At 40.9% G+C, this 24,777-nt stretch overlaps 1 long non-coding RNA gene across 1 annotated transcript in view; it reads left to right on the plus strand.

The window, feature by feature from the left end:
- The window catches only part of LOC132399344 (uncharacterized), a 35,056-nt gene extending 24,365 nt beyond the window's left edge, over positions 1–10,691 (plus strand). The window contains exon 3 of the long non-coding RNA XR_009513967.1: positions 8,963–10,691. This is a non-coding gene — a long non-coding RNA (uncharacterized LOC132399344). The remainder of the gene's footprint in view (positions 1–8,962) is intronic.
- The last annotated feature ends 14,086 nt before the right edge of the window (positions 10,692–24,777 follow it).

Below are 24,777 nucleotides of genomic sequence, written 5' to 3' on the forward strand. Positions count from 1 at the left end.
CTTTCTTCAAATCCTCTGCAAACCTGGCCACAAAACCATCAATTCTGTCATTCAAGTCATTGACATATAACGTAAAAAGAAGTAATCTGAACACAAACCACTGTGGAATACCACTAGTCACTGGCAGCCAACCAGAAAAGGCTTCCTGTATTCCCACTCTTCGCCTCCTGCCAATCAGTGAATGCTTTATCCATGCTAGCATCTTTTTTTGTAATACCATGGGCTCTAAACTTGTTAAGCAGCCTCATGTGTGGCACCTTGTCAAAGGCCTTCTGAAAATCCAAGTACACACATCCACTGATTCTCCTTTCTCTATAGTGCTTATTATTTCTTCAAAGATTTCCAACAGAATTATCAGGCAAGATTCTCCTTTAAGAAAACCATGGCCTATTTTATCATGTGCCTCCAAGTATCTTGAAAACACATCCTAAACAATCGAGTCCAACATCTTACTAACCATTGAATTCAGAATAACTGGCCTATAATTTCCTTTCTTCTGCCTCTCTGTCTTTTTGAAGAATGGAGTGACATTTGCAATATTCCATTTCTCTGGAACTATGCCAAGATCAATTCATTCTTGAAAGATCTTTACTAATGCCTCCATAATATGTTTAGCTACCTTTTTCAGAACTGGGGGATGAAGTCCACCTGGTACAAGTGACTTATCTACATTCAGACTTCTCAGTTTCCCAAGAACCTTCTACCTAGTAATGGAAGCTTCACACTCTACTGCCCCCAACACTCTTGAACCTCCAGCATACTACTAGAGTCTTCCACAGTGAAAACTGATACAAAATATTGATTCAGTTCATTCACCATTTCCTTGTCCCACTTTACTATCTCTTCAGCATCATTTTCCAGCAGTCCAATATCCACTCTCACCTCTCTTGTACACTTTATGTATCTGAAGAAACTTTTGGTTTTCTCTTCAATATTATTTGCACACTTCCCTTTGTATTCCATATCTTCCTTCCTTATGACTTGTTTAGTTGCCTTCTGTTGGCTTTTAGAAGCTTCCCAACTTCCCACTAATTTTTGCTCAATTATATGTCTTCTCTTTGGCTTTTATGTTGGCTTTGACTTCTCTTGTCAGCAACAGTTGTGTCATCTTGCCTTTAGAATAGTTCTTCCTCTTTGTGATGTATGTATATATCCTGTGCCTTCCAAATTGCTTCCAGAAATTCCAGCCATTGCTGCTCTTCTGTCATCCCTGCCAATGTTCCTTTCCAATCAATTTTTGGACAGCTCTTCTCTCATGCCTCTGTAATTCCCTTTACTCCACTGTAATATTGATACATCTGACTTTAGCTTTTCCTTCTCAAATTGCAGGGCGAACGCTATTATATTATGATTGTTTCTCCCTAAGGGTTTCTTTCTTAAGCTTTCTAATTAATTCTGATTCATTGCACAACACCCAATCCAGAATAGCTGATACCCTAGAGAGCTCAACCACAAGCTGCTCTAAAAAGCCATCTCACAGGCATTCTCAAAATTCCCCCACTTGAGTCCAGTGCCAACCTGATTTTCCTAACAAGGGACATATTGAAATCCCCATGGCTATTGTAACATTGCCCTTTTGGCACGCATTTTCTATCTCCAATTGTAGACAGCATCTTTAGTACTGTTTAGGGTCTATATATAACTCCTATCAGGGTCTTTTTACCCTTGAACTCTACCCACAATGATTCAACACCTACCTACCCTATGTCATCTCCTTCTAATGATTTGATTTCATTTTTTACTGACGGAGCCACGCCACCCCTTCTGCCTACCTGCCTATCCTTTTGATACAATGTGTATCCTTAGACATAAGCTCCCAGCTATAATCTTCTTTCAGCTATGATTCAGTGATGGCCACAACATTATACTTGCCAATCCGTAACTGTGCTAGAAGTACCTTATTCCATATATTGCAGGCATTCAAATATAACGCCTTCAGTCCTGTATTCCCCCTTTTCGATTTTGTTCGCCTCTTACATTACAACTCATCCTGTTGACTGTAATTTTGCCCTATCATTTGCCAAGTTTCACTTTCTTTCTTTATTATTGCATAAATAGAGCAGGGAGAATAGATCAAGACAAGATAGTAGTGTGCTCCACTTTCACGAAGTGACAAGTCAGGGAGATCTACAATGACGCTGATGACTACCTCTGTGAGAAGTGCATCTGGCTGCAACTCTTTACAGAACAAGTTAGGAAACTGGAGCTATGGATCATTTGGAGTTGACGGACAAGAGCTAGAGGGAGGTTATTAAACCTAAGGTGCCGGAAACAAGTATCTGCATGATAGTCAGGAGAGGGAAGGGAAATAGACAGACAGTGCAGAGTACAGCTGTGGCTGTTCTCCTCAGTAACAAGTACGTTGCTTTAGGTCAGGTCTCTGACACTGAACCTGACTATGGCTCAGAAGAGAGGGTGAGAAGAACAGAAGGGTGATGATAGGGAACAGACAGGAGGTTCTGCGAATTTGAAAGGGCACCCGGATGGTATGTTGGTCTCTTGGGAGCCAGGGTCAGAGATGTCTCAGATTGGGTCCTCAGCATTCTTAAGGAGGAGCTTGAGCAGCCAGAAGTCTCCATTAATATTGGTAACAATGACATAGTGAGGTGAAGTTTGAGATCTTAAAGAGAGAATATAAGGAGCTAGGTAGAAAGCTGAAAAGCAGGATCTCAAGGGTCACAATCTCTATACTGCTGCCAGTGCCACGTACCAGCGAGGGTATAGATAAGAGGTTTCTGGTTTCAGGTGGAGCTACCAAAGTTGTGCAACAACTTACTGGTAAATCATAAGGCAAGAGATTTGATGAAAACCATTATGTAACCCTCTCAATGGGCTCTTATGTAAACCTGACTCAATAGCTAACTCTGCTAATGGCCTCGGGACTCAGTGGTGAGATGGCCACATTAAATAAACAATATATGTCTAGGGATGGTATAATTCTGGGTTCGTCCAAACAGGAAAGTTGGGATGTTCCGATTAACAAAACTTCAAATTTATCAAATGCTGTGTAATACAGAATTACCGGTCACCAAGAAATGACAAATCATACACCAGCATTGAATTATAAAGAACGTGTATTTACCAATTTCAGCTTTATCAAACAGTTAGTAAGAGAAAGAAAAGAAGAAAGGGCCCATTACAGTTACAGTAGTGCAAATATGTGCATGACCGCTGGAACTCGTCTCTTCCAAAAATTGGGTATAACCGTTACTCATGGCGCTAAATTCTCATCACCAATCACTGATAGAACTTCCCATCTTGGACTCCTTCATCTTGCGAAGCACTCCTTGCCATAGCATCTTCCTGTTGGATCAAATCCTACAGGCGTCTCCTGCCAAAAAACCATGAACCCCATCATTCTTTGTCAGAAATCTCTCTCCACCCAGCTCCCTCTAGAACCTTTTCCCAATCCCACTATCCTGATTGGCTGACACAACATACCAAAGTTGAATACATGACTCTTTTATCTTTAGCTGAACCCAAAACATTCTACCAGCAGGACACATTGCTTTTATAGAATTCCACTAAAGTAAAATACTTCACAATATACCAATAGATATCTTAACCAGAACATTACCCAATTACTTATAACATCTTTTTTGAAGAGAATTGTGGTGAACTATCATGGCAGACATTGAGGAGGTAGGTAGAGGCGAGGCTGGTTCAGGGGATGAGCTGTGCTGGGCATTGTGACGCACAATGTGTTCAAGCCACAGACAGGGACACAGTTTATATTGCTGTCAGAGCTGGAGTGAGTGACTTGGAGAGGAGTCGGTGTAGAAGAGTTTTGATGGACATCCACCTAACTTGGGTGCAAGGTTGGACCACTCCAAGTGCTGAGCCAATTTGGTGAGATTGGGAATGGATACGGGCTGGGACACCAAGGGGTATCGGGGCACTGGGGTCTAGGTCCCAGAATATGGCACTACTCAGTGCTCAGTCTATTTAAATGTCAGTCCAGATAGACAGGAATAGATAGTTCAGAGTAGACTGAAAGCCCAAGTGCTAGGTACGGAGGAAAGGGTCAGGATGATATCGCTCGGTTGCTCATGGATGTTTATTCCAGTCTTCACGGCGTCGAGACCGTGAACTGATCCAGCTGCAATGCGTTGCTGCCCCGTTGGTGTGATGACCTGGGGTTGGGTCTTTGGTACTCCCCCGGCTGCTTCGGGAAAGGTTCTGGGATTCAGTCTGGTTCAGAACGCTGTTGGCTTGCTTCTATTTTTTGCACAAAGTGTGTTTTCTTTTCTCTCTCTCTCTCTCTCTCTCTCTCTCTCTCTCTCTCTCTCTCTCTCTCTCTCTCTCTCTCTCTCTCTCTCTCTCTCTCTCTCTCTCTCTCTCTCTCTCTCTCTCTCTCTCTCTCTCTCTCTCTCTCTCTCTCTCTCTCTCTCTCTCTCTCTCTCTCTCTCTCTCTCTCTCTCTCTCTCTCTCTCTCTCTCTCTCTCTCCAGTGGTTTTCGGCCTGTTTTTCATTGGGTCATTCGTGTCTCTTGCTTTGTGGCTACCTGCAAACAGACAAATTTCAAGGTGTGTAATTCGTACATTTTTTGATAATAAATGTGCTTTGACTCCTGAATATGACAGATCAATGTGTGGCTGAAGAATTGGTGTCGGGGGCAAGGTTCCAGAATTGTGGATCATTGGGATCGTGTCTGTGGAAGGTATATGACCTGTACAATGGAGATAGGTTTCACACAAACTCGAGAGGGACCAATGTCATTGTGGGCAGGTCTACTAGAGCTTTTGGGGAGGATTTAAACTACATTGACGGGGGATGGGATCCAGACTGATAGGTCAGATGATGGACCAGTTGGTGTAAAGATAGATGCAATGTGTAGAAAGACTGGGAGGAAGGATAGTCAGTGGAGTGGGAATAATTGCAGTCATCTGGATGGCTGAAATGTGTTTATTTTAATGCAAGAAATGTCAGGAAAAAAGAGGATGAACTTAGAGCGTAGATCAGTATATGGAACCACAACATTGTGGCCATTGTAGAAACACGGCTGTCACAAGGGCAGGAATGACTGTTGGATGTTCTCGGGGTTAGGGAGGTCACAGAGATGGAGAACTAGCATTACTAATCAGGGATAGCATCAACAGCTACAGAAAGGGAGGTTGTCATGGAGGGATCGTCTATTCAGGCAGTTTTCATGGAAGTTAGAACAGGAAAGGAGCAATAACGGAACTGGGAGCATTCTGTAGCCGCCCCGCTACCTCCACCCACCTGCACCACCCCTCCGTCCCCGGTCCCACCATGCCAATAGCAACAGAGATACTGAGGAACAGATCGGGAGGCAGATTTTGGAAAGCTGCAAAAAAAAAAGCAGGGTTGTTATCATAGGTGACTTCAACTTCCCTAATACTAATTGGCACCTCCTTCACGTAAGAGGTTTAGAATGGACACAATTTTTTAAGAGTGTCCAAGATGGATTCCAATATGTAGACAGGTCAACTAAAGGAAAGCCCATCGTGGATCTAGTACTAGGCGAGGAACCCAGTCAAGTGTCAGGTATTTCAATGCATGAGCATTTCAGAGATAGAGACCACAATTCTGTGACCATTGGCTTTTCCTTGGACAGGGATAGGAGCAGACAGAATGCGTAAGTATTTAATTAGGTGAGAGATAATTATGATGCTGTTACGCACAAATTTAAGAGCATAAATTGGAAACAGATGTTCTCAGGGAAGTGTACAACAGAAATGTGGAGGTTGCAAGGGAGTAGTTGCAAAGTGCTCTGGATAGCTTTGTCCTATTGAGGCAGGGAAAGTATGGTAGGGTGAGAAAAACATGGTTGATGAGAGAAAGGAAGCATTTAGTCAAGAAGATGTGGGAAGCATATTTAAGGTTTAGGAAGCAAAGTTCAGACAGGGTTCTTGAGAGTTATAGCCGGGAGCTTAAAAGGGACTTTGGAGAGCATGTTGAGGGCATGAGAAGGACTTGGAGAGCAAAATTAAGGAAAACCCCAAGGCATTCTACACGTATATGAAGAACAAGAAGATGACTAGAGTGAGGCTAGGACCACTCAGAGATATAAAAGGAAACATGTGCCTGGAATCAGGGGAGTTAAGGGAAGTCCTTAATGAATACTCTGCTTCAATATTTACCAGTGAGAAGGACTTTGACAAATGTGAGGTCAGATTAGAACAGACTAATTGCTGGAAAATGTTCAGATTAAAAAAGGGAATGCATTGGAACTTATGTTTAAAGTTAGTATAGTTAAATCCCCAGGCCAGGAGGCATTTACCCCAAGCTACCACAGGAAGTGAGGGAAGAGATTGCTGCACCTTTGGCGATGACCTTTGTGTCCTCAGTGGCCTCAGGGCTAGTACCAGAAGATGGCAGGGTGGAAAATGTTATTCCTTTGTTCAAAAAACTAATAGGAATAACTGGTAATTATAGATCAATGAGTTTTATGTTAGTGGTAGGCAAACTACTTGAGCATTCTTAAAAGTAGAATTTAGAAGTTTTTGGAGAAGCACAGTTTGATTATGGATAGTCTGGTTTTGTGAGGGTCAGTTCTTATGCAAAATCAGGTTTGCGGGTTCATTGAGTGGGGACAGAAGATACTCGCTACCAGAAAGTACATTAATTGTGTATTTACAGGACAAAGCAGACACTAAGCTTTCGGTAAACCCTTCAGATTACACTCAGTTACAGATATGTATCTAAGACATGCGCCCAGGCTCTCTCTCACTGAAACACACTTCAGCTGTTCCCACAACACCAATTGCAACGCAATCCATCGGTGACCCATAGAGTCAAAAGGCCGGGTGCTTTCAGTGTGCTAGATTTATACTCTGCCAGTGCCATGGCGCAAAATGGCAGCCAGTGGGAGTGCTGCAATGCTCCTTAACAGGCCAATCCCTAGCTAGCATGGGGAAAGGGAGGAGTGGATTTTAATGAACAGGTGGGATTGACACTCCACCCCTCGAAAGATGAAAGACCATGACATTTGGTCCACAGGCTACTGTAACCCCCATGAACAACCCAGACTTGTAGGGGAGGTAGGTACAGAACTCCAGACCAATCACAGCACAGGTGATTGGTACATGGGTACATGCACGGGTACATGGATGAAAGAAAAATGGAGGGCTATGTGGAAAGGAAAGGTTAGATTGATCTTGGAATAGGTAAAAAAAGGTAGGCACAACACAATTGGCTGAATAGCCTGTACTGTACTGCCCTGTGCTGTTCTATGTTCTATGCCCAACAATTCCACCCTGATACTTTTATCACCCACCTACACAGGAGTAACTCACAACAACTAATTAATCAACCAACCAATTTTAGGAAGAGGGAGCAAACCTACACCATCACAGAGGGAACATACAAGCTCCAAACAGACGGCTCCAGAGATCTGTATTAATGTAGGTGTGAGGCAGCGGCTCTTCTGTACCAATGTTACATCCTATTCACATTCTGATCCTTGTCCACGATACTTACAGGATGCATACAGAGCACATTAGGAGCTACCGTCCTGGGATAACATTTAAAACTAAAGCCCCTTCCCTCTACAAAATAAATGTAAAAAGCTCCCACGGTATGATTTTCTGGATGAGTAGGAGAGGCATCCGAGGAGTTCATGCCAAGGATCTCTCTTTTAACCAATTATCTGGTCATTATCACATTTTTCAGTGCGGACTTCAGCTGTGCTGTTTACATTGTAAATATTTCAGTTCTACCTCACTGATTGCAAAGTACTTGAGGACAGCCTGAAGTCATGTCAGGTGCTACATAATTTCAAGTCTTTCTTAAAGCAACCACGCTCCGATTTTAAGATCTTGCCCTTTGTTCCCCAGTCTCCACCAGCACAAAAAGTTTATCATTATTCAATCTGCAAATTGCTTGCAAATTCCCAGAAAAAGGGCATCAATAAAGTTCTCCCTTATCCTTTTACACCCAAGGAAATTTGAAATAAATTTATGTAATCTATCTTCAAACCTAACCTGGGTGTAAAAACAAGTAATTCTGGAAGCAGTCAGCAGCAGTCCATAATTTCTTGTACTTGTTTCAGATTTCCAGCATCTGCAGTTTTTTAAAATTTCCATTAATACATGAAACTGCTGACGAATCTACTCTGAACTCCTTTAAGTGTCAATCAATTATTTCAGAGACTGAAATGCCAAAGAACACTCCTGTAACGGTCTAAACATGAATTGTACAGTTGCGACAAACCCTCCTCATTACGCCTAACCCTTATTATTTTTTGTACCTGTCCACTATATTTACTAAATGTGAGCGATACTTGCACGAGTAGAGTTAGGATCTCCCTAGATTTAGGGGTGATCTCTCGAGATCACCTGCAATCCTTTTGTAAATCTTGTGGGACTGGCCGATGTCCATGTTACTGTGCTATTTTTCCATTCCCTAGAATGTTAAACAAATGGTCAGAGGGAGAAATTTCCATTCTTTGTGTTTAGATAATAAGTAGCGAAAACCTAACCCCTTCCCAAGCCCTTCCACCCCGTAACCAATTGAGTTATCACTGTACAACCACCTCCTCACTCCCACCTTGAGTGAGTTAGGATAATTTTTCTCATGTTTTCCTATAGGTGTAGCAATTAGACCATCTTTCATTTGTGTGCAATTTGAGCAGCACAGGGATCCATGAATAGAAAGTGCCCTGCAGTCATTCCTGTTTCTAACGAAGAGTGGGTGTTTGGTATCTTGAATGGGGAATCAAGTGGGCGAGGTTTGGAACCAAGGGAGAGAACAATATTGTTCCCTTCTGTGCGGGTAAGTTATAAACCTGTATTGGCTCTGTTGAACCTTAACCACATATTAGCTGATATTTATCCTACAATCGTACCACCTACTCATTTTACAATTTATGTGTGATAGATTTTAAAACTATTACCTCATCCCAGCATGATTATTTGAGTTGGACTATATTCAAAGATTCAAAGAACATTTATTATCAAAGTATGTATGCGGTTTACATCCCTGATTCATCTTCCCACAGACAGCTATGAAACAAAGAAAACCATGGAATCCTTTCAAAGAAATAGATCAAACCCACAACATGCAAAAAAATGAAGAAATCACTCAAATGGCAAAAAATGAGTGAAAAAACACAGAATATTAAACATCAAACTACAAAGTCATCAAAATAGTCCAGGAATGTTCAGTTCTGCTCAGTACATTTCAATCTAGTGCTCTGTCGTTTGTTATCTTTACCGAAAATTACCTCCTCGATCAAAATTGCACAAAATTAGCAACAAAAAAGAAGCAACCAAAACACATCATAACATGAACTACAGAGTCTAATACAGAAACCGCACTGATAAAACCTTGCTCAAGACCCAAAAACTCCAGCAGCATCGAATGAGAAGGATAAAGAGACCAATCAAACATGGGCATCTTCCTCAAGGAGCAACAAGTGAGAGCTATAGAGAGACTGGTTATCTGCTATGACTGAACAGTTTTAAAATATAAAGCCGAGTTGAAAATGCTTTTTACTTCATTTTATTAAAATGCTCAGTGAAAAAGTTCAAGTTGAAGTGCTAGTTCAAAATAATAACTGGGTCACTAACGACTGCATTTATTGAATGAGTAGGTGGTTATTGTGTAATCCTTTTGTGAGAGTTACATAAATAAAAATTCATCACTCATTGACCAAATAAGACATACATCAACTACATGTATATGAGTGAAAATGGAATAGATGATATCTGATGATAGTTCAAGCTGAAAGTAGGCTTGTGTAGACTCGATAGGGCGACTAGCCTGTTTCTTTCACTGTAAATAGTATGTAATACTATCTAAGACTATTTGCCTTGCATTAGATAGCAGAGCTTTGATTATATCACAAAAATCTTAACATTGCTCAACTTAGGCAAGATGATTTGATATGAATCAGAGAAAAGGTTTATAACCTCTGTCAGGTTCCACTCACCAGGTTTGCTTCAAGAGCACACATGTGGGACCTCTCCAAATGTTTCCGTGATATAAAAATAATATGTAATGGAGTTTACTATGATTCAAGCCTGGGGCCCAAATGGTTTCAAGATTAATTAAATATTGAAGTTCCCAAGTTTGGTAAAAGCCCACAAGCCTAAAGGGAAGGATTTACAACTTCAAAAGTATGTGGTTTCAAATAGAGACCTCATAGGAATTGCACGACTTTCAATTTGATTGTAGTCAATACATTCTACTGCCAGCCTGCATGTGAGCTCTAAAGAACAGGCTGAAGTAATTGCAACCATGGTCAGACAGAAGTGCCAAATAGATGATCCACCTTGGCTTCCCCCTGAGGTTCCCACCATAACAGAGGCCAGTCTCCAGTCAATTCAACTCACCTTGCATGTTTTCAAGATACGCCTGAGAACACTGGGTGCAGCAAAAGATATGTACTGAAGATCTACACTACTGAACTTACTGTACCTCTGGCCAATATGTACCAATCCAAATACAACACGCTGTCTACCCAGCAAAGTGTGAAACTGGCCGTTTACTGTATGCCCAGTGCACAAAAAGTAGGATAAAGTGAATCTTGCTAATTATCATCCAGTCAGTTCTGGACCTCATAAGGACCTTGGTCCAAGCATAGACCTATGTGCTGAATTCAAGGGCTGATGTAGGAGTGACTGTCCTTGACACTAATACAATATTTGAATGTGATATTCATGGTAAAACTGGTATCAATGGACATGAAGGGTAAAAGGCTCCATTGGTTGAAGTTATACCTTGCACAAAGAAACCTGGGTGTGGATGACAGTCTTCCCAGTCCTAGGTCAATACCACGGAGGTTTGCAAGGCAGTGTCCTTGGCCCAGTCACCTTCAGCTGCTTCATTAATGATCTTCATTCCACCTTAAAGTGAGAAATAGGAATTTGTGTTGATAATTGTGTAATGCTCAATTGCACTTACAATCCATAAGTAAGACTTAAACAACATTCAAGCATGGGCTGACATGTGGCAATTAATATCTGTAACTTATACCTCCAAGAAGAGGGAGTCTAGACATTTTCCATTGTATTTCCATTGTCATATCTTCCACAATTAATAATCTGGTGACCCCAATTGAGCAGAAACTGAACTAGACCAGTCACATAAATCAAACTGGTACCAAACCAGGCCTGAAGCAGGGGATCTTATGATGAGTGATTCACCTTCTGACATCTGCAAATCAGGGGCAAGATGTTCTCCAGTTGCCTGGATTAGAACAGTGACAATTATCCTAAAGAATCCCAACAGCATCCCTGACAAACTTCCTGCTTGACTGGAAGTCCATCAACAACCCTGACAGGTGGTGATAAGCAGGCTGAAAGTAGGCTGGTTCTTTCCTTCCCTACAATGGCTGCAGTTTGTCCAACATTGAAAATCCACCTCCTAAATCCTCTCGGTCTACCACCAAGAAGGAGAAGGGTAGTAATTCATGGAGGGCAGCCTGCAGTTACCCCTCCAACTCATGCACCACACTAATGTTGAGACATATCACTGTTGCTTCAGCGTAGCTGGGTTGAAATCCCAGAAATTCCCAACAATGGCACTGAAAATATATTCACCAGAAGCATTGGAAAAAAAGGCTAATCTCCACCTGTTTGGGAGCAATTAGGGATGCAGAGCCCAGTGACGCCCGATCCCAAAAATTAATATATAAACAGCACTTCATTATCAGGAGAAAATCATTAGCAGCCATGTCCTTGTAGAGTATTTAATTGACATTTAATGACAAATATGCAGAGACAAACATCTGGAGTTCAGAAACCTTAAGTAATAGGACTTACAATCCGACCGACGTTTACTTAGAGCAGCCTTGTGCTCAACAGTACACTACAATATTAAGCTAGAACTTCGGACATTTTGAGTAAATGTTAAATGTCATAATGTTTATTGAAATGTGTTTATAGTTTAATTATAAGAATGCAATCAGATAGACTTAGATGTGAAAGATGGCATCTAGGACAAACTTAAAATGTTTGACAGAAGTTACAATGATATGTAATTCGGAGGAGTAAGTTTCAGTGCTACATCTCGAGGGCTGTAACCCAATACGCCTGGAAAATCCACTTCTGTGCTGTTGGCTACACAAAACAAATCACTGTTCTGTTAAATCAACAAGTTAAGAGGTATGATAAAGGGGCTTCAGATAAAGCTCCGTACAGTTTCTAATAAATTTATCAAATGAGACATCTGCAGCAGCAGAAAACAAAAACGCAGCATTACTTGGCAGCTTTCCCTTTTTATCATATCGTGGGAAATACTTCAGGACTGTAAATCTTCCATAAAGCTCTACACAGGGTTTTTATGGACTAGGGAAGCGTGCTAGCAGGTACTGAGCTCCATTTGTGTTGGAAAGGCAGCACACTATTTAACATCCTCTAACAACTGAATCAATAAAGTGTCGTTAGAGCCCTTCCCGGCACATAGTCACTGTAATTCAAAATAATTAACTTTTGCTGGGCAAAAGGAATCTATCTTTAGAATTTCTTTCAATCAACGCAACATGTTAGAAACATCTGTTCAGAACAAATTGAGACTGGCTTCAGCTGACGAGCATCCCAGAGGGGTGAGTGGATCAAGAATGGGTGACATTCACCACTTTCCCCACACCTAGAGCAGGACTCAAGGCACTAGCACAGCTGAAATCAGATAACTCAGCACAAGCCTGGGATTGAACATTGTGGCCTTCTGGACTGAATGGCTCAGCGCCACATTGGCAGAACATTTTCCTGATGGACCAGCTTGATGCCATTTTTTTCTTTCATCACAGGCAATAAAATCATGATCAGATACTTTGTTCTCACTGGGATATTATTTCAGTGAAGCAAATGGGGACAGTAAACTTAGGAATACAAAGTAGAATTGGACTTTTTTTTAAATTCGAGAAATATAAGCTGTCTGAACCAGATATTCCGATGTGAGTGAAGCTATTGTTTAAAGCAAAAATATTATAACAAATTAGTTGACTGAGGGTTTGTGAACATAGTCTCACTAGGTTAAGAGTCAACATTCTTGCAATGCTGCTAAAAGCGGTTACTGTGGAAGCTGATAGTAGTCTGGGTCCCTATCCAATGATCTCATTTCATTTTTGTGTCAGATTCATAAATGGAATAACAATGAATCAACTATCACTCTGCGAAGAGCTCTCTCTCTCCCACCAGCCTCCTGAATCTGGCACGAGATTCAAGGTTTCCGGCACAATCTACTCAACTCATACTTTACAAGGAAATATAAGTCTCACGCATTTTAGTGCTAGAGAACCTAGGGATTTTGGAGTGCTCTGTGGAGAATTTTGAACATACAAGATTTGCTGGATTTATTGGATTAGAAAAAAATTGAGGGGGCTGATATTCAAGTATAAATTCTGACAGGTTATTTTAAGATTAGTCTGACTTTTCCTCCTTTGTGGCAGTTTTTGTGACTAACTGGAGCAATACTTTCAATTCTTTAATTCTTTAACTCTCATTTCTTTCTTTATTTCTGGTGGTCCAAACCAACTCCAAACTACTGTCCAGAAAATTCCACGGAGTAAGAAATACTAAATGCTCATACGATCTGAGAAAGAAAGTTTTAAAAATAGATTTAATTTTGAATGTATCAGATCATCACATTTCTCCAGTAATATTAGGTTGTCTCTGATAGGAAGGAGGTGCTGTATTAACGTAATGCCTTTCTCAATAGGAAAGAATCAATTTCTTCTTGAGCAGCCTTTTGGATCAAGGATGCTTTGTTTGCACTGTGAATGCTGAGAAAGCAGCAGAGTCCCCTGTGAGATCTACAGAGCAGCAACTGCTCATCGGCAGGGAGGACGATAGGTTGTTTGCTTCCATACTCTCTTCTGTTGGAGAGAGTTTTTGATGTTCAGTGCCTTCAAAGGTGTTTCTTCGCTGGGCTGAATGGCCATGGACTAAGGGATTTCCATGAATCAATATAATCTTGCATTTCACTTGCTGTGAGAATTTATAGTAGAGGGTTTATTTCAGGAATCAGGGGTCTAATATGAGGATTATGTGCCCTGCCCACTGGAACCACTTGACAATGATCAAAACCTCGCTGCTGGGGATGTTGACCTTAGAAAGGAAGCTTATATTGGTTTGATTTCTTGCCAGTGGATGGATTGATTTGCAGAGATAATACTGGAGTTGGCTCCCCAGTATCTTGTTGAAGGTTAATAATGCCTCTGAAGCATACAGAAGGGCCAGGGTCACTGTTGCGAAAAAAGCAAAACATTTGTTGTTTGCCCTTTTCTGGAAAGCAAAGTCTGGAAAAGATCCACCACTGAGTTTCAGATGACTGCATCTGAAAAAATATAAATAGTTGGAATGGAAGTTTAATACAAAGAAGTTCTACAGTATCAAAACTCCAGAATAATAATACCATGATTTTGCTCATTTTCTTTTGCGGTCTATTTCAAGTCAACGTTTCATATGTGGTTGATTTTGCCAAGATCCAACTACTCACACCAGTTATAGAACTTGTCCACCCACACCAGTGGATTATAGATGTAGAAGCTAAAAAGAGGGTCAGACAGCATCTATGGCAGGAAACAGTTGATGTTTCAGGTCAAGACCCTTCATCTGGGTCCAGGTGAAGGGGCGTAATCCAAAACTTCAACTTTTCATTTCCCACCATAGATATTTCCTCACTCATGGAGTTCCTCCAGCACTTTATGCGTTGCTCCAGTATTGTTGCTCCAATATCTACAGTCTCTTTTGTTTCTGTGAGAAAGTGTGGGGGCTAAACCTCAGGGAACATGTCCTCAGCTTCCACCCTATCTTTTTCATTTCTGCCTTGAAAGTCTTTTGTTATTTAAATTGCTTGTCAATGCCAGAAGAACTTGAAAAGTCTTTAAAAACCACTGATCATCAGAGGCATTCTTAAAACCGTTGAAACGGATTAAAAGATGGTAAAATATAGAAATTGATGATAAACATTTTGGTAAAATAGAATGAGTAAACTGCTTATCACTGACCTTTCTCTTCAGTTTTGGGATTCCATCAGCCATTCTAGGTGAAAGCTAAGGGATTGAATAGGAGATGCATCTAGCTCTCAACTCAGCATGTCTGTGTTCATCTCCTGGACCTGATGGTGAGTTCAGGCAGAGAGGCAGAAGGCATCTAGTCCCAACTTCGCTGCTGACTTCTACATTCCAGTAGACACATTTGGAAGGAGGAGAGGAACTGAAGTACAAATAGTCAGCTGAACTTTGATTTAGAAACAAGTTTGATTTGGCCCGATGTAGAGTATAGTGACTACTCTTCAGGTCCATAGTTATCCCAACATTAGTAGTGGAGCTACAGTGTGCAGATGCTGCTTGACTTGCACGTTCAGACTCAAATTCAGATTAATTTATCACATGTACTTCGAAACATACAGACAAATGTGTTGTTTGCATTCACAACGAACACACCCAAGGATGTTCTGGGTGCAGCCCAAAAGTGTCTCCACACATTGTGATGTCACTTAGCATGTCCACATCATTCCACTGAGCAATACAAGCAGCAGCAACAACAACAGCAAAACAAGCCCCTTTTCAATCCCTCCCACCCACTCAGACACACACTCACACATCCAGACAGGCTACCTCCAGTCCTTGTCTCCAACTCTCAGACTTGCAAATGTCAGGCCTCCAACTTTGGACTTCATCCCAGGGCACCAATTATGGGTTTGACCTTCAGGCCTCAACTACTAGACTCATACGAACCTCTGACCTCAGTGATCTGAGTCCTTGTGATTCTTTCACAGCCTTTTGACTCCTTTGGGCCTTTACCTTTGGCCTTTGACCTTCAGGCTTCAGGAGTCAGAGACCAGACTCCATTGCTGAAAGTATACAAGATAATAAGCATGGCATTCAAGATTAAAACTTGCCCCAAATGCACCATTCTGCCTAAAACAATATGGAAAGCTTGGATCTCTTCCTATATCTCAAAGTCACATCATGGAGAAGGCCAGCAGAAATGTTGAAATTGAACACTGCCTTTATTGCACCAGCCCAGTCTCTGCTCAAATTGTGAAAGGGGGCATTGGAAGATCAAAATCTTTGATCTGGCACAAAACTCGTGGTCCATTGAGCATCAATAATCCCTGCCCTCCAAGTGATTCTGAGATCAGGACTTCTTAAGGCACATACGTCCGCAAAATAAAAGTAATATCAGAGTTCTATTCCAGGCCGCTGTCTCCAGTATTGAGGACCTAGTCATTCTCAGGCAGTTTGTCTTGTTGAGATGGCTTACAACGGACTCCTGCAACTGAAAATTTATTCCAAGCTTCTACATGGGAAGAGGTTACCTGCCAGAACAGAATCCTTGGCGATGTGCAAAATCTGCATTGACTCATTGGAATCATGGGTCCATAATTGCTGAAAGTGGAGAAGGAGCAGTTGGGATGACATTGAAAACTGAATGCATCAAGCCTTGTTTAAATGGAATAGGGCACCACTCCACAAACTACTCACTACTTCTCCTGTCAAGCACTTCCTGACTTGTATATAGAAGATTCTTTGTTTCCTCATTTGCTTCATCAGACATCTCCGAACTCATAAAAGTGACGTAAAAACAAGACACCTTCATCCCAAGACACCGCCTAAGAAGGAGAAATCAAATGTAGTTTAACAATACAATGCAAAGGGAAATTTCTAGATGTTAGCATGTATTTGTTTGGCTGGATAGCAGCCAACGCTATTCACTGTAAGTCCAACCTGAGCACACTGCAGGTTAATGACACTTAATTTTAGTGTGGAGGTGAGGTGTGGAGAACCAGAGATTAAAATCTGAAATATCAGAGAACCAGTTTTAACGTAATCATGTCAGTTTTGTTTCTTGTCAGTTGAGTTGAGAGTGGGTTAAGTCTGATTGACATCATTGTCCGCTGTACAAAGGTAACAAATTTCAGTCTGAGTTCCCACCCAATTACAGTGAACCCCTCCAGAAATGTACCTGTGCAGCATGACCTTCTCACGTAGGGATAGTTCCTAAAATATTCCTGAGTCCTTAATACTACAGCAGTAAAAGAATTACAGTATGTATCCCAATACAAAAGGAAGTCATGTATTTGGCTAATTTAAATGATGATGTTATTCTTTGACCTGCTCCTTTCTATAAGCAAAGTCTTTTAGAGCATTGAAGTTTCCTGTCCTACGTATTTTCTCCATTATACCACTTTGACATCAACCTCAATTACCAAAGTATAGGAGGTAAAAGGACACAGAAACTGGGACATCTATGTAACTGGCACATGTACAGCATCACACTAAAATGTAGCAAAGGATTGAATTTATTTTACCACAAGATCTTTGTACTTATAGTGAATTTGAAAGAATGAATATATTTTCCTATTTGACAATCCTCTGTGTTTGTCAGTTTATTCACTTTTCTTCAGAAAAGATTCACAGATTTGCTGGTTGAGATGCGATGTTGCCCCAGTACAGTTAGCTTAATGGTAGTGTTTTATTCCCTCACTGTGCCCTCAGGCCAAATGGCAGCAGGAAAAAAATCATTGAAGATTTAAGTCCATATAGTCACATCGACCTTTGGCAACCATGCTGAACATCTAGGCTCCCTGCAATGTATCATTCAGCACGCCAGGACCCCCAGTCAAAAGGGCAAGACGAAAAGCCAAGGAAACCAAAAGGTGCAGATGTGGAATTGGAGCTCAATGGCTATAAATTACAAGAAGACAACAATTGACAGGATGTCTGAAAAGGTAGAATACAGGGAATGTTTAAACCCAGATGATGTTCACTGCTTCTGTTGTAATGTGAGTATTATTAAAAGTAAGTTAATACTAATTGGGGAGTTGTTGGTAGCAAGAGGCAGGATCCAGGGTTGGCGGGGTCTTTATTTCTGCTCTTTTTACTCCCAGTATGCATTGTATATAGTTCCTTCACCCGGGCCGCGCGAGGTACCTGGAAGCCTCTGTATTGTAAATATCATTTGCCGTCCCAGATAAAGATGCTTTTTTGGCCATCAAGTTGTCGAGTGGTCTTTTTGTAAAGTAGAAGTTACCACAGAATCCATCTTCAGGTCTTAACCTACTGAACCATCAAGGAGTTATTCTGCAAGTGAAAGTAGTTAATAAAAACAAGCATTAGTTTAGTGCTCTGGACACATTTGTAACATGAACCATAACCTTACCTGTCGTCCTAGCGAAGGAACCACATGGACCTACATGTAAACTCGTGGCAATGTCCAAAATAAAACAGAAATTCAGACCTTTTCTTTTGAGCAGCCAGGACCTAGCTTCACCCTAACAGTGGAAACTCCCGGCCTGTCTGTGACTCAGTTAGTAGTATCCTCACATCAAAAGCTGAGACTTTAACTGTTTGCTGATTCTCCACTACAATACAGAGCAATAGCTGCATTTTAAGTGTTACTGGCTTTCAAACAAATCCTTAAATTGGCACCCATCTCAGTAGAATATTATAAGCAATGCTTCAGAAAAGACATAACAAGCGGTGAGCGATTATCCTTGATATTCTGGTCAATTTCCTCCAATCAATATCATTAACTGGTCATTATCTTATTGTCGATTGTGTGTAAAGTTTTTTTTCTGAAATGCAAGTGACTAACATTTACAAGTACTGTACATGATTGATTGTATGATAGTTTGCTTACCTGAGGCTGTGGAAGTGCAAAATTATTTATCCTATCCTTTGACTGAAATCAACAGTTCAGCATAGTCTTGGACTAAATTAGGGATTTCCATGCTTCTTATAGGTTCTTGTCATACTTCTGGAGTATTGCTAACATCAGTAATGATCTCTTACATGTCCAAAAGACACTTTACACTAAAAGAATACAGAAAAAAACATTTGTCTCCTCAAGTATGCTCCTCTGTTCTATCAGATCATAACTGAGGCTTGATTCCCTTAATATCCAAAAGCCTCTTGATTTATATTCAACAACTGAACTCCCTTTGATAGAGATTTCTATGGATTCCCTATTCTCTGAGTGAAGTATTTTTTCCTAATCCCTGTCCTGAATGTTCAGCTCCTTGTTTTAAGACAGTCACCTCTACTTCTAAACAGTTCAGCCAGGAAACTATCACTCTGGTAACTATCCTGTGAAGTGCTTCACTCCCCCCCACTAAGGGTTCAGGGTTGTCTACCATATCCCATGCCCCCGATGTGGCTTCCTCTACATTGGGGAGACCACTTTGTCAAGCCCCTTCACTCCATCTGAAAGCAGGTTTTCCTGTTGGCCAGCCATTTTAATTACAATCCCCATTCCCATTCCGACATGTCAGTCCATGGCCTGCTCTACAGCCATGATGAGGCCATTCTCAGGCTGGAGGAGATACACCTCATATTCCTCCTGGGTAGCTTCTCCAGCTTCCGGAAACTTTTCATCCTCTACTCCCCCCCCCCTTCAATTACCCATTCTGCCCCCCACCATATTTTTCCTTCTCTTTATCTGCCTATCATTTTCCCCTGGTGCTCCTCCTCTTTCCCTATTTCTCATGGCCCACTTTCATTTCCTATCAGATTCCTTCTTCTCCAGCCTGTTAACTTTACCGTCTATCACCTCCTAACCTCTCAGCTGATTCCCCCTCCCCACCCTTCTGGTTTCATCTATCACCTACTAGCTTGCACACCTTCACCTCCCCCTACCTTCTTGCTCTGGCTTCTTCCCCTTTCCTTTCCATTCCTGATGAATGGTCTCAGCCTGAAACTTCGACTGCTTATTTCCCTTCAAAGATGCTGCCTGACCCGTTGTCTTCCTCCAGCATTTGAGTGTGGACTCTGGGAAACATTAGATTATCTCAGTGGAAACATTCTTTTGCTTTAGGGATTGTGTTTAGAAAGTGTAACCTAGGTATTGACACTGGCTCGTTCTTGTAATTATTTGGGGATTGTGATGGTCTGAATGAAACTAAAGCAGGAACACGATTTCTTCAGGCATGTCATGGCTTTGTCTTGTTCTTTGCAAACTGAAAAAAATCAGTTAAAAACTCCAAAGGAAATTCATTATTGGATTTCATTGTTGCATTCAACTCCTTGTGCTAGAGTGTAATTATTATTCTCTGGAAGCTTACCAACATTACAAATGGGAAAAGATCTGAATCCATTTGACACAAATAGAAGCAGAAAATTCTGGAGCTACACAAAGGGATAGACTGCGTCACTGAAGAGAGAAAGCGCTAGAATTTCAGGTCACTGGATTTTGTCATATGAGCAATCAATTCTTGGAAGTGACAAGAACTGCATACTATTCAGGCATGGACTCATGGTAGTAAGTAATGTTTTATCACACAAGTTTCACATGTTGATCATCTCCCAAATTAGGGAATCTTAGATATCCCCATGACATTTATTGGAATTAGCATTAAAAAATTCTCCTGCACCAACATCCTGGGAGAAATACCATTGATTATGAAGTTGCCTGAAAGTTACACTCACCATCCTGACTTGGAAATATGTCATAGTACTTGCCTTGATCATAGCCATGTATCAAAATCTGAGGAATACTTCAGAGAATGAAGAAGCTGGCCTCGCAAGTTCCTTGCACACCCCTAGTAACACTGGTGCTTTATGGGTTAGCGCTTCAATGATCCTTCTCAACATCAAAATGCATCAAATTCCAGCCCTTGTCTGTGCCAATGATATACCATTCCCAAAAAAGGCATCAACAATACAAGACAGAAGAGGACTCCATAACAGACAGACAGACATACTTTATTGATCCCGAGGGAAATTGGGTTTCATTACAGCTGCACCAAGAACAGTGAAGAAATATAGCAATATAAAACCATAACTAATTAAATGATAATAAGTTAATCATGGTGTTAAGAAACTTGGAGTTACAACTGGAGGGCTACTTCTGATCCTGGTTCCTCTGTCCCAGTTGGAGAAGATTGCTTTTTATTACTTTGTCAGAGAAACAACACTACTGGAGTAAATGCACAATATTTTCTTCTAGGGTTGGTAACCTTCCCATAATCACCCTTACACAAAATACCTGAGCTGCATTCTGACCTCATGATTCTGCAAAGGTTATGGGCATTTAGCTACAATCTACCATCAAAACATTGCCAAGTTCACTTAAGTCTTCTTTGCCTGAGTGGTAGCCGTCGTGGTTTTTCCATGCTGCACTGTCTGCTAATTCACCACAATGTAATTGTGCCCCATGAGACATCGAAAAAATTCACAAGCGATAGTAGGACTTGGAACACCCACCATGTAAGTTCTTTAAACTTTGGTGTCCATAGTTTAAACACCAGTGCACACAGTTGGCACGAGCTCTCAAAGGAAAAGTAAGTATCTTCTATTTCATCCACTAAGTTATCATGATAAAATCTGCCTATAAAATGCAGTGTAGTAAAGCTCAGTTTTCTAAATATTTGTGATTCATCATGATTATTTGTAAAATACATTTTCCACACAAATCCTTGAGGAATCATTGTGGTTTTGTGATGTTTCCAACAGGCTGAAATTTCAGAAACATCTTGTGGAGTTCCCTCGGATCTAAATCTGCCCTCATGCCATCTCCCAAACCCTGCATGCCTATCACCACAACCAGCATCCACCATTTTACCTTTCACGGTTACTTGCTGTAATAATAATACTCACTCTCTCCTTAAAATTTCACTTCAACTGGTGAATTAAATTAAGATTCAGATTCAAATTGATTTATCATGTGTACATCAAAACTTTCAGTAGAATGCATTGTTTGCATTAACAACCAACACGCCTGAATATGTGCTGGGTGCAGTTGGCAAGTGTCACCATAGATTCCATAGCGTGCCAAAATGCTTGGCAGAACAACATAGAACAGAACAAAACAAAACATACCAAGTGACAAATCAGCAAGAGCAAAACAAGTCCATTCCTCTCTCCCATCCATACACAAACACAGTCCTCTTACCTCAGGGAAGGATGTCTTCAGCCTCCTGCCTACAGCCGGCCTGTGGGTTCGCAGTCATTGAGTCCTTAACTTCCGCAGTGGGCTCACAGGCTCAGGGCTCTGGCCACTGGGTCTCGACTTTGAAACTTCCAAAGAGTTTTTGGTTTATGATCTGGTCTTCTATTTGACGTTCGGGCTTTGGTCTTTGATGTTCAGTGTCTGCCCAGGGCTCACTGAAGATTACAAATGAGGACACTGGATATGGGCCTGAACTCCAGGCCTCAACCTTTGGACTTGCCAGTGATGGGACCCCAAACATGAGGTTTCAAACTCAGGTCTTGTCTCACCGACTCACATACCTAGGGATGCCCTTCATCCTTGCTTGTCTGGCAGTTTGACATCTGACCATGTCCATATCGCTGGACATCCTTCAAATGTGGAGCTGAGGCTTAGAATCTGGCCAGTCCTCTAATTCCCCCAAATCCCTGAACCTTAACTCCCATCTTTGCCCCCAAATCCCTAAGAATTTAAAAAAATAAAACAACTAACAACGCAACTAAGAGCAACTAAGTCTGAGCCATAACCTTGAACGAGATCACAGTTCAGTGCTATCTCAACTGGATGACAATGAGTGAATAAGAGGACTTTTTGCTTGCCTTCCAAATTTGGGGTCAACAGCAAATTCCAAGTATACAACGTTTTGGAAAGAGTCACATAACAGATGCAACAGATCCAAGTTTGTAAACTACATTTAAAATGAAAAATTAGAGTCTTGAAGGAAATTAAGAAGCACTGTCCTAGTAAAATATCCCCCTACACAAGTACCTATTTTAAAAATTATATATTATAAGTTTACAATAATCTCTTACTTGGAGATTTTCCTTTTCAAGGCAGCAGATTTGCCCAGAAGTTACTCAGTTATAAGTTTGGCCAGGAAGAAATCCATAGAGATATTTCTGAGCTATGTCCTTCTGCTCCAAGATTCTAACTGGGAGGTATAACCAGAGAACAGCAGCGGTGGCCAAGTAATCAGCAGTGCGTTCCTTATGCTGGAGTGAAAATGAACTCATGGAGAGCTACGGTAACCTCCACTAAAGGTCAACACAGCCCATATAATTTTTGTAGCATTACATTAGATTTTGCTGTTCATTCTGGGTTTGACATTTATTTCAAGCTGTTCTTTCACACCAATAATTGTAATTTCACATAAAATATTCTATCAAGTAAAAAGACATCATCAAAATTGCAACTTGTAGCTTATCAACCATTTTTGGCTTGATTTTTCTCTCACATATTTATTGCCTATAAAGGCTTGAAATGTCTTTAGCAATTGGTTAAAAAGGATGAGAGACTTAGAAATTAACAGAAAAGGATGAAGTAAAATTAAAAGAAACTTGGAGACCTGTACAGCTGAACTTGAAATTTATCTTAACTCAGAACAGAGTGCTTTTTTTCCCTTTCAGACAGATCAGTTGATCATTTTTAAGATTCTTTTATTTTGGCCTTCCAATCTCTATAAGACCTCAAGACATAGGAGCAAAATTAGGCCATTCGGAATTAGGTATTCATTAAGTCTGCTCCTCAATTCAATCATAATTGATTTATTATCCATCTCAACCCCATTCTTCTGCATTCTCCCTGTAACTATTGGCACCCTTACTAATCAAGGACTTTTCAAACTCCACTTTAAATATATCTAACAAGTTAGCCTTCTTAGCCATCTGCTTCAATGAATTCCACAGATTCACTACCTTCTGGCTAAAGACATTTCTCCTTATTCTGTTCTAAACCTTCTATTCTGAGGTTGTGCCCCTTGCTTCTAGGCTCCACCACTACAGAAAATATTACCTCTATCTAGGCCTTTCAATATTTCATAGATTTCAATGTGATCCCTCCTCATTCTTCTAATCTCAAGCAAGTACAGGCCAAAAGCCATCAAACATTCTGCATATGGTAACCCTTTCAATCTGGGAATCTTTCTTATGAACCTCTTCTGATGATCTCCAATGGCAACATATCCTTTTTTATATAAGGGCCCCAAAACTGCTCAAAATACTCCAAGTGCAGTCTGACTAATGCCTTTGAGCCTCAGCATTACATTATTTCTTTTCTATTCTAGTCCCCTCCCAAAATGAATGCTAACATTGCATTTGCCTTCCTTACCACTGACTCAACCTGCAAGTCATCCTTTAGGGAATCCTTCATGAGGATTCACAAGTCCCTTTACACCTCTGATTTCAGAACTTAGACTGATTTCAGAAAGTAGACTATGCCTTTATTCTTTCTACCAAAGTGCATGACCATACATTCCCCCACGCTCTATTCCATCTGCTACTTCTTTGCCCAATCTCCCAATCTGTCTAAATGCTTCTTTATCTTATCCACAAATTCAGCACAAAGCCATTAATTCCATCGTACAAATCATTGACATATAACGTGAAAAGAAAAGGTCCCAACACCGACCCCTACAGAACATCACAAATCATCAACAGTCAACCAGAAAAGGCTCCTTTTATTTCCACTGTAATTCCTGTCGGTCGTCTATTGTTGATCTTCCTTAACAGGAAAATATTGTTGATCTATTCCCCTCATCAGTTAGGTAGATATGTGCCATGCCCACCTTACCAAGACAGAGTTTAGATTAGGCCCATTTAGTCTTTTTCACATACTCAGCATTCCAGGTTTGTTGTCAGAATAAATTTTATCCTTTCCCTGTATTACATGAGCTTGATTAAGATGTCATAATCTTCCCTTAACTACCAAAGAAGGGAGAGACCTTTCTTCACTCTCTTCTATGATTTTATTAAGTCCAATGCACATGACCCACCTGGATCTGGGAGAACACAGGCACACACCCAAATCAAATCTGCCAGCTCTTGACGTTTGCGCTGTAGACAATAACCCCAGCCTAAGAAAATGGAACATCATTCTCAGTCAGGTCAACTCTGCTCCAAAATTCTTCTGGCACTTGTCCCAACCAACTGTTCATTAT

Source organism: Hypanus sabinus, chromosome 9 (assembly GCF_030144855.1).
Source record: "Hypanus sabinus isolate sHypSab1 chromosome 9, sHypSab1.hap1, whole genome shotgun sequence".
Lineage (NCBI taxonomy): Eukaryota > Metazoa > Chordata > Chondrichthyes > Myliobatiformes > Dasyatidae > Hypanus > Hypanus sabinus.